The sequence below is a fragment of the Rhinoraja longicauda genome, unplaced genomic scaffold (assembly GCF_053455715.1).
Source record: "Rhinoraja longicauda isolate Sanriku21f unplaced genomic scaffold, sRhiLon1.1 Scf000309, whole genome shotgun sequence".
Taxonomy (NCBI): domain Eukaryota; kingdom Metazoa; phylum Chordata; class Chondrichthyes; order Rajiformes; family Arhynchobatidae; genus Rhinoraja; species Rhinoraja longicauda.
This window is the reverse complement of record NW_027601527.1, coordinates 78906-89846: the sequence shown is the minus strand read 5'-3', so window position 1 is coordinate 89846 and position 10941 is coordinate 78906. Positions and strand designations below refer to the sequence as shown.

The window sequence follows — 10941 nt, the reverse complement described above, 5'->3', positions numbered from 1 at the left end:
TTTGCACTGCCTTTCTCCGGTGTGGGTCCACTGGTGTAGGTGGAGGGTCCCAGCCCGTGTGAAACTCTTCCCGCAGCCTGAACATTTACACAGCCTCTAGTTGTGGATCTGCTGATGTCACTGGAGATGATCTATTCGTGTGAAACTCTTCGTATAATCTGAACATTTACATTCAATCTGCCTCTCTCCGATGTGGATTTGTCGATGTTACTGGAAGGTCCCTGCCTGTGTGAAACTCTTCCCACAGTGTGAACATTCACAAGGCCTCTCTGTGGTGTGGGTCCACTGGTATTGCTGGAGGTGATCTATCCGTGTAAAATTCTTCCCAATCTGTGCATTTAAACGGCCTCTCGCCAGTGTGCATCCACTGAAGATCCCTGTTCACTGAAACATTTCCCATGGTCGGCTTTTTTATGGCTCCTCCTGTGTGGATCCACTGCTGTCATTGGAGGTCCCTGCTCAGTGAAACGTTGCCCAGTCTGTGCATTTATGTGGCCAGTATGGATCCGCTGGTGTTTCTGGAGGACCGCTGAGTATGTGAAGCTCTTCCCACAGTCAGAACATTTGTACGGCTTCTGTTGATGAACACAGTGCGATAACCAGACTGCATCACAACAGCAGCGATCCCACACAGTCAGAATATACCTGGTAGGGCAGTTTATCGCAGTCGGTCGATGCAGTCTGGAGAGGGTCGGACATACGACAATGATACCCATCCCTGGTCCCCAATTCTCGCAGGAATGCGAAACCATGGACCCATCCCTTATACTCCAGACTTCTCCACATAAAGTATCACCATAGAGAGGGAAATACAACAAGTCCCAGTATTAATACTGTTGGAAAACAAATAATTGCTCAAATAATTCCAACGGGAAAGAACTGAAATAATATAAAATGAAATAAAATTCTGCCTCTTTAGTTGTTTCCACGCTTGTAGATCCCAAAGTCTTTCTGGTGGAGACTGTTGTACTTCGTGGTCTGTTATACCTTTGTTATGACCCTGGACTGACCACAAGTACACGTGCTTAAAAGGTTTAAAGGCTGGAGCTTAAATCCAGGCTGTTTATTCCATGGCCACCTGGAACCAGAGTGACCACCAAATCACCTCATTCTCTTATGTACACGTTACTACACAGGCAAACAAAGTAGTCCTTGTGATACAACAAAGTAGTCCTTACAATATCACTACAGAGACAACTATGTACTTTGGACATACAAAGGTATTTGTCATAATTTGTTTTAAAAAATCACTTCATGATATGTGTAATGGGTCGCTATAAAGATGCCGCTGTTTAATTCAAAACACCAGCCGAATTCAGCTGCGTGGATATTTCTAAACTTCAGGAGAGTAATCCTGACCAGAGAGTATAATTATGATTTGATAATAACCAGCATGATGGAATGTGGAGAGCATGTTTAATGGTAACAGTGCTGTGGTGCATGGAGTCATCTCCAAGAAAAGCGTTTTGAAGGATAAATGTAACAGTATTATGTGAATTAATGATGCATTTATAACATGGCAGATGAATTAAGACCATGCAAAGAGACAAGAAATGTAATAAAGCATACAATACCGAAAAGTGATTTCATGGTTTGTATCTAAACTGAACTTTATCAAATGCAAGACAAGGTTGAGTTGGCCCTAATAATATAATTTTCCATGTGAGCAATTGTGATGAACAATTTTAGCTCAGGAAATCATTTTGTGGAATATGAGAGAAGGTAAATCTCAGAAACCATGTTGAAATGACAGGAATGTACATTGAGCTGATGAGTGGTGACGTGAAATCAGAAACTTGAGATTTATCTGAAGTCATTTACTGATATATATAAGACCAGATTGCTTAGATTTGGAAATTCGATGAAACATTATTACAGGTAAACAAAAGTAACTATTTAAAGGCAATGATCAATCCAAGATAATACCTTAGAGCAAGGCACCTGCAAAATTTTCAATAATACTGCTGATTAGAAGGTAAATGGTAAAACAATACACAAGATGTCCACAAAATTACATAACAGGAAAAGATAAAAGACAAGAGGTTGAAAAGAGAATAAAATCTCATTGTTCTTTCCCACAATGTACCACACCAGTTTGATTAATATTTTCTGTAATGTAAATTAGTTACACTGTTCATAGTCCTATATTAATACACAAAGCAATACTCTCTTACTTTCACGTCCTTTACAAATTGGACATGAACCACACTCTCTTTAATCATTCACTGTCAGTTTACCAGGAAAAATATCAGATTCCAATGTATAACAAAAGTTCAGAAGATAAAATCAAATGTTAAGTTAAGTAATTGTGATTAATGTTAAAAGAGAAATTAGTCCATGAGCGAACACAAGTATGCTCTCTTGAACCATTCCTGTCATTTTTCTACCTTTGCCCTGCATACCAATCCACCGTGCCATCACTACAATACTCTGAGAAGGAGCAGCATCATCTTCCCCATTCCCAGGCCCCCAAGAGGACATTTATCACAATCACATTTATACCTTATTAGCCAAGTATGTTTTGCAACATACGAGGAATTTAATTTGCCATACAGACATAACAATAAAAAGCAACGGGCCACACAAAATACATTTTAACCTGAACATCCACCACAGTGACTGCTCCGCATTCTTCACTGTGATGGAAGGCGAAAAAAAGTTAAATCTCTCCCTCCTTTGTTCTCCAGGGGTCAGGAGTCTCTAACCTTCCGTCGATGGGATGATCTTGACTCCCGTTGCCGTTGGGGGGCCTTCCTTGTCGGGGTGATCGAGCTCCAGCATGGGGGGGGGGGATCTCAACACCCCCACGCCCGGCGATCTACCCTGGGTCGGGGCTTGTCGAATGTCGTGCAGCTTGGAGCTCCCGAATTTGTCTCAACCCAAGACCGCGAGCTCTTAATGTTAAAGTCCGCATCTGTGGAATGCCCTGCCTCAGAAGGCAGTGTAGGCCAATTCTCTGAATGCATTCAAGAGAGAGCAGGATAGAGCTCTTAAGGATAGCAGAGTCAGGGAGTATGGGGAGAAGGCAGGAACGGGGTACTGATTGAGAATGATCAGCCATGATCACATTGAATGGTGGTGCTGGCTCGAAGGGCCGAATGGCCTACTCCTGCACCTATTGTCTACTGCGGTTGGAGCTTCGATCCCAGGCAAGGAATCGGCTCCGATGGTAAGTCCACGCCCCGCGGTGGGGCTCAAAGTCAGTCCCAGGCAAGGCCTCCAGTTCCACGATGTTGGGTCGCAGAGCGACTGGAGATACGATCTGGAAAACAATCGGATCTCCGGCAAGGTAAGAGATTGTCCCACTGCATTCCACCAGCAGTTTATGCTTCGAAGTTTTACACGTTCATACGTTCTAGGAGCAGAATTAGGCCATTCGGCTCATCGCATTTATGCCGAAATTCAATCATGGCTGATCTACTTCTCCCTCTCAACCCCATTCTCCTGCCTTCTCCCCACAATCCCTGACACTCGCGGCACGGTAGCGCAGCGGTAGAGTTGCTGCTTTACAGCGAATGCAGCGCCGGAGACTCAGGTTCTATCCTGACTACGGGTGCTGCACCGTAAGGAGTTTGTACGTTCTCCCCGTGACCTGCGTGGGTTTTCTCTGAGATCTTCGGTTTCCTCCCACACTCCAAAGACGTACAGGTATGTAGGTTAATTGGCTGGGTAAATGTAAAAATTGTCCCTAGTGGGTGTAGGATAGTGTTAATGTGCGGGGATCGCTGGGCGGCACGGACTTGGGGGGCCGAAAAGGCCTGTTTCCGGCTGTATATATATGATGATAAATCTGTAAATCTCCTTGTCGGGGTGATCGAGCTCCAGCATGGGGGCCACAGCAGAAACACCAGCGGATCCATACTGGCCACATAAATGCACAGACTGGGCAAGAATACCCATTGACTTGGCCTCCACAGCCGTCTGTGGCAATGAATTCCACAGATTCACCACCCTCTGACAAGAAATTCCTCCTCATCTCCTTCCTAAAGGCGCATTTTTTAATTCTGAGGTGATCGCCTCTGGTCCGAGACTCTCCCACTAGTGAAAACATCTCCACATTCACTCTTTCACTATTCTGTATGTTTCAAAGAGGTCCTCACTTATCCTTCTAAACTCCAGCGAGTACAGGCTCAGTGCCATCAAACGGCCATCTTATGTTAACCTACTCATTCCTCGGATCATTCTCGTAAGATCTCCTCAGGACTCTCTTCAACACCAGCACATTCTTCCTCAGATATGGTGCCCACAACTGCTCACAATGCTGCAAATACGACCTCACCAGCACCTTATAGAGCCTCAGCATTACATCCCTGTTTTTGTATTCTAGCCCTCTTGAAATAAATGTTTGCATTGTATGTGCCTTCCTTACTAGCGATTCGACTTGCAAATTAACTTTTTGGGAATCCTATACCAGCACACCCAAGTCCCTTTGCACCTCCGATTTCTGAATTATCTCCCCATTTAGAAAATAGTCTATGCCTTTATTCCTACGACCAAAATGCATGAGTCCAGACTTTGTTAGGCTGTGTTCCATCTGCTTGCTGCAGATTCCAGCTTTTTTAGTTTTTTAGTTTAGAGATACGGCGCAGACACAGGCCCTTCGGCCCACCCAGTGCACACCGACCAGCGATCCCCACACATTAGCACTACCCTACACACACTACGGACACATTTACATTTCTACCAAGGCAATTAACTTACAAACCTACACGTCATTGGAGTGCGGAGGAAACCGAAGATCTTGGAGAAAACCTAGGCAGGTCATGGGGGAACGTACGAACTGTGTGTAGACAAGCAGACAAGCCTTCCATGATTTGATACTTTACAATGAAGACTTATCATTCTAATCTCCAGCGAGTACAGGCCCAGTGCCGTCAAAAGCTCATCGTAAGTTATCCCACTCATTCTTGTACACCTCCTCTGGACCTTCTCCAGAGCCAGCACATCCCTCCTCATATACGGTGCCCAAAATTCCTCACAATACTCCAAATGCGGCCTGACCAGCTCCTTATGGAAGATGCGACCCCTGACCCAAAACGTAGTCTGTCCATTCCACACTGTGCTGTTTTTACCCAATGAATTCCACCAGCGCGTTTGTTCTTTTTTCACATAACCGCATATTACGTTGCAGCGTGGAGAATAGGCACATATTAGTTACGATATGGAGGAATGTAGATTCAATGTAATGTTATTGGGATACTGGACTACATTTGTGTGGTTAACAACAGGTGTAGAATGCGAGAGAAAAGGTCCATTTTATCTGCCGAGATGAATCCTGAACCTGAACACTGCGTTAAGATGTCCACTAAATGTCATGCACACTGACACACACAAACATGCAAACACACGCACACACAGACACACACACACAGGCGGAGATTGGCATTGAACCTGTGTCTCTCGGTTTGAAAGACACTGGCTCTAGCCGCTATCACAGTAAGAGAACAGGGACTACAATAATGAGTGGAGGGAATGGATCTGGTTTGAAGGGCCGAATGGCCACCTCCTGTCCTATTTCTTCATATCCAGCAATAAAATTGTAAATTCTCAATTAACCACGCACTTTAACATGAGACAACTTTAATGAAATAGAATGCATTGTTGCTCTATTCAGACTATTCCATTCAGTGTGCGGCGGTTTATGAAGGCGTGAGTTAATGGCTTTGGGACAGCAGGGATTGTCACATGGTTTGATTCAATACTGTGGCGGGAGAGTCACCTCTCTACAGCTCCAGAGACCAGGGTTCAAATCCGACCTCCGGCACTGTGTGTGCAAGTGTGGGTGCGCGTGTGTGAGAGAGAGATAGAGAGTGTGTGTGTGTGCGCATTTGTGTGTGTGTGTGTGTGTGTGTGTGTGTGTGTGTGTGAGAGAGAGTGTGTGTGTGTGTATTTGTGTGTGTGTGTGTGTATGGATTTGTTTGTATGTTTGTGTGTGTGCGCGCGCGTGTGTGTGGATTTGTGTGTGAGTTTCCATCGGCTGCTCCGATTCCTTCTCCATCCCCAAACAAGACATGCCGGTGTCGGTGAGGTTATTAGCTGCTGCGAAAGATCGAACAAAGGAGGGGCTGGGGATCACTCACCTGTTCAAGTGTTAGGTGAATACTTGTGAGGCAATGCAGGGAAGGTATCTGTGCGGTGGCTGATTGGGTGGACAAAGGCCAGAGATGGGAAAAGATACAAACGGCTGTTAGATAACGAGGGGGTGAAATGTAAAGCTAGAGGGAGTGATAGAGGTGAGATGGGGCGGGAGGGGAGTAGTGGGTAGTGAGTGATATTGGGAAAAAGAGGGGGATAAATTAGTTGATTAGTACGGATGCCAGGGGTTACGGGGAAAGAACCGGCCAGTTCCTCGGAGACGTAGCACCTGTAGACCCCCTCGTCGGCTTTCTGGACGCCCTTTATGGTGAGAACGCTTCGGCCCGTCACTTCGTCCAAGGCGTGAGTGCTACCCCGCCGTCCGGAGAGATCCGCCCGCGAAACGTCGGTGGAATTTCTCCGCCATGACACCGGGGTGTAGACCGAGGCGCCGGGGCACTTGAAGCTCACGTTACCGTTGACGTTGACCAAGTAGGTGTCGATCAGTAGGACGCCGGACAGTTGCAAAGGCACGAATTTCTGACCGGGCACTTCGAGCTTCCTGACTTTGGCGAGGTATGGGGGCGAGGTAACGCAGGGAACGATGCACGGTTCCAGTCCCAGCTCCGGGGTCCGCCCTGGAAGTATCTGCCGCTCGACCAAAGCCCAGATGCCGTAGGGCACCGGTTTATGGTCGCCCGGGACTGGCCGGGCGTAACAGAAATCCACTCACCTCCTCTCCGCCGGGACCCCGCACCGGTCGCAGTCTTCCCAGGCGTTCCACACGGTGAACAGCTCCAAGTGCCGGCCTCCTACTTCCAAGAAGCGACTGGGGAGAGAGGAGATGCCGATGGATTTGCCCGAGATGCGGACCTTCTCCGCGTCCTGCATGTCCACCTCTAGTAAGCGAGGGTCCTGTTTCCCGACCTGCAGAGGTACTCGCCCGAGTCCCTGACCATGGTGGACCTGATGACCAGATGCGGTCAGGATAAAATGCAACGGGCCCGGAGATCCAAGAGCGCGTCCGCCTTCAAGGTGTCATCTCCAGTCCCAGCGAGGACCACCGCCTTGGTGTCGGGCTCCGTGGTGTTGTAGTAGATACAGGCCACGCCGCCGGGGTGGCTCGGCCCGTTGGGACAGAGCAAAGTGGCCGGGTTCTTGGTGAGGAAGATGACTTGACATGGCCGGTTGGGGTAACAAGCGACCGAGGTCCCACCCCACGCCTGCCGGGCGCCGGTCAACAGCAACAGGGCGATTGGAAGAATGGGGGTCCATCCCGCGGCGCCTGATGGAGAGAGGCGTCCCCCGTCTCCACGTCTCATCTCCTGGAGACCGCAGTGACGTGGAGAACGAGTCAATAATGGGGCCGTCGTTCACAATTCCACCCGGTTCGGTCCCGGGCCAGAACGTTGCGTCATCCGATTCTAATAAAAGACTGTGAATGTTCGCTGTTCCTTCTAAAGCCCCGGGGCCACAGTTTAATATTAAAGGGTCGGCCATTTAGAACGGAGATGGCGAAGAACTTTTTCACCCACAGAGTTGTGAACCTGTGGAATTCTCTGCCTCAGAAGGCAGTGGAGGCCAATTCTCGGCCACCGGGAGATCAGTTTGTTTAATGCGGACCGAGCGCAGGTGTTCAGCGAAGCGATCGCCGAGCCTGCGCTTGGTTTCGCCGATGTAAATAAGTTGACATCTAGAGCAGCGGATGCAATAGATGAGGTTGGAGGTGCAGAACCTTTGTCTCACCTGGAAAGTCTTTGGGTTCTTGGATGGAGTTGAGGGGGGAGGTAAAGGGACAGGTGTTGCATCTCGTGCGGTTGCAGGGGAAAGTGCCCGGGGTTGGGGTGGTTTGGGTAGGAAGGGACGAGTGGAGCAGGGAGTTACGGAGGGAACGGTCTCTGCGGAACGCAGAGAGGGGAGGGGATGGGAAGGTATGGCCAGTGGTGGGGTCCCGTTGTAGGTGACGGAAATGTTGGTGGATGATATGTTGGATCCGCTGGCTGGTGGGGTGGAAGGTGAGAACGAGGGGGATTCTGTCCTTGTTGCGAGTGGGGGGAGGGGGAGCAAGAACGGAGCTGCGGGATGTCGAAGAGACCCTAGTGAGAGCCTCATCTATAATGGAGGAGGGGAAACCCCGTTTTCTGAAAAACGAGGACATCTCGGAAGCCCTAGTGTGAAACACCTCATCCCGGGCGCAGATGCGGCGTAGACGGAGGAATTGGGAGTAGGGGATAGACTTTTTGCAGGGGACCGGGTGGGAAGAAGTGTAGTCCAGATAGGTGTGCGAGTCAACATGTCTAATGTTGGTATTGGATGGGAAGAGGTGAGATACATGGGAAGAGGTGGGCTGGAGAGACCCAGGGCAGCAATCGATACCCACCCTGTCTTCACTTCTCACAGAGGCATCAGCTCCCAAAATATCTTGAATTAGGAATTAGACTGAAGATAAATATCTGTGGCCATTTTCCTGTTACCAGTTTCCAGAGTCTCTTTTGACTTATTGGTATTAATGTTGGTTTTTAATTGTCACATTTACTCAGATACAGTGAAAAACATTGGTTACATATTATCAAGTCAAATCATGCTCTATGTGAGTACACTCAAGCCATACACAAATAATACAGTTGGTGCAAAGAGGAAAACACCACAGTGCAGTACATAATGGTATCACGTTACAGTTACCGAGAAAAAGTCCAAGATCCACGATGAGTTATGTTGGAAGATCAGACCTACACCCTAGTTTATGGGAGGACCATTCAGAAGACTGTTGGGAGAGGTGAGAGAAGGGAATGGCAGTCGTTTGACTGGTCCTTGATTATGTTGGCTGCCTTCCCGAGGCAGCATCAAGTATCCCCATGGAGTTGATGTGGGGTTGGCCATTCTGTGTGAGGGAATGGACTACGTTTATAACCCTCCACACTTTTTTGTGATCTTGCACAGAGCTGTTGTGAAACCACAATCTGATGCAACCTGACAGGATGCTCTCCATTTCATAAACAAATAATGATCTGATTCTGCCAGAGGCTTTCTGCATCTGACCTGCCATCATCTGCCAGATATCACCCCCAACGATTGAGCAGACTGATACAACTCGCTAATGTCTGCCTCAAGAAGGCGGCATCTATCAACAAGGATTCCCCACCATCCGGGCCATGCCATCTTCTCAGTGCCATCATCAGGCAGGAGGTTTAGGTTTATTATTATTGTTACATGTGCACTGAACAAAAATGTTGTTTGCGTGCTATTGGATCAAATCAGATAAATACAATCAAGCCAAACACAGGTACAACAGATACAGGTGCTCCCCACCTTATGATGCTTCGACTTACTTTATTTCGACTTTGTGATGGGGCAAACGGTAGCAACCCGTAGTGACCGGAGGCTCGCTTCCGGCAACGTGATCAGGTCGTATTCAATGCATTTCGACTTATGATATTTTCGGTTTCCGATGGGTTTCTCGGAACGGAACCCCATCGTAAGTTGAGGAGCCCGCGTAGAGCGAAGAGAAAGATACCAGGGTGTAGAATATAATTTAACAACATTAAAGCATAAAAAACTGCCACTTCCAATGTGTGGTTGTCCCTCCCCACTGCCCATCCTGCAATACAACACGTCTTTCTCACCGCCCCTCCCACAGCGTCTCATTCACTTCACACTGCCCTTCCCATGGTGTAGCACTTCCTCCTCATTACCCCTCCCATGGTGCGGCACTCCCCCCTCACTGTCAGGCGGCGAGGCTCTCCCTCGCTCCCCCTTCCACAGCACAACAATATCCTTATCCAAGTCTGTTTGTCAAGGCAATGCTCCCTCCTCATCACCTCTCCGGCAGTGCAGCATTCCTCCCTTGCTGTTCCTCCCACAGTGCGGCACTGTGCTCCCTCCTCACCGTCCCTCCCACAGTGCGGCACTGTGCTCTCTCCTCACCGTCCCTCCCACAGTGCGGCACTGTGCTCCCTCCTCACCGTCCATCCCACAGTGCGGCACTGTGGTCCCTCCTCACCGTCCCTCCCACAGTGCGGCACTGTGCCCCCTCCTTTCATCCTCTCCCGTGACAGGTGATGTGGTCCCATTTTTGAGGTCACGGGGTCCCATTGTTGAGGTCACGGGGTCCCATTGTTGAGGTCACGGGGCCCCATTGGTGAGGTCACGGGGTCCCATTGGTGATGTCACGGGGCCCCATTGATGAGGTCACGGGTAGCCACGATGCCGCCCGCAGTTGGTGAGAGAGAGGATGTGTGGAGACTCGTCGCTGCTGTTATCGTTGGCCTGTTGGCTCTCCTCTGCGTCTTGCCTCGTTTCCTGAGGCAGGATGGGGGCGAGGACATTTGCTGGAGCTCAGCCCCCTGTTCCCTGGCTTTCCTGTCTCACAACCCGCTCATCCTGCGCTGCCCGGCTGTATCCGAAGCAGAGGAAGGCACATTGGCCCTCTGCAGCTGAGGTCCCTGGCAGGACAGCGAACAGTGCGGTGCGGTCTTCTTCTTAGGCGCCCACGGTCCTGGCTGACCGTGGGTGATGCATCCTAGTTGGCTGCTTGCTCTACACTTTGGCTAGAGCAGCGTCGCTTGTGGCTAAAGAGACCAATGCAAGAGTGACAGTCTCTGTCGCAAAGGTCACATTTGTGTGTGGACTCAGGTCTGTTGAAGTTGCTGCACTCATTTCTGCGTGCCCGCTTTTCTGCCGCTGCATTCATCAGTTTCTCTTCCCCCGTTTTGAGATGTTGGTTCAGGGTACCTCTCCACCTTGTATGGTCAGCGGCAAGGCTCTCCGAGGACTCCACATCGACATCGAGCACCTTCAAATCTCTCTTGCGGACATCCCGATAACATAGCTGGGGAGAGACCGCAAAACGCCTGGCTTTTTGCGTAG

General features: G+C 49.2%; 1 pseudogene; it reads right to left on the bottom strand.

Annotated features, from left to right (window-relative positions):
- Window positions 1-338: 338 nt before the first annotated feature.
- On the bottom strand, window positions 339-7397 carry LOC144590773 (protein FAM187B-like; annotated as a pseudogene).
- Window positions 7398-10941: the final 3544 nt, after the last annotated feature.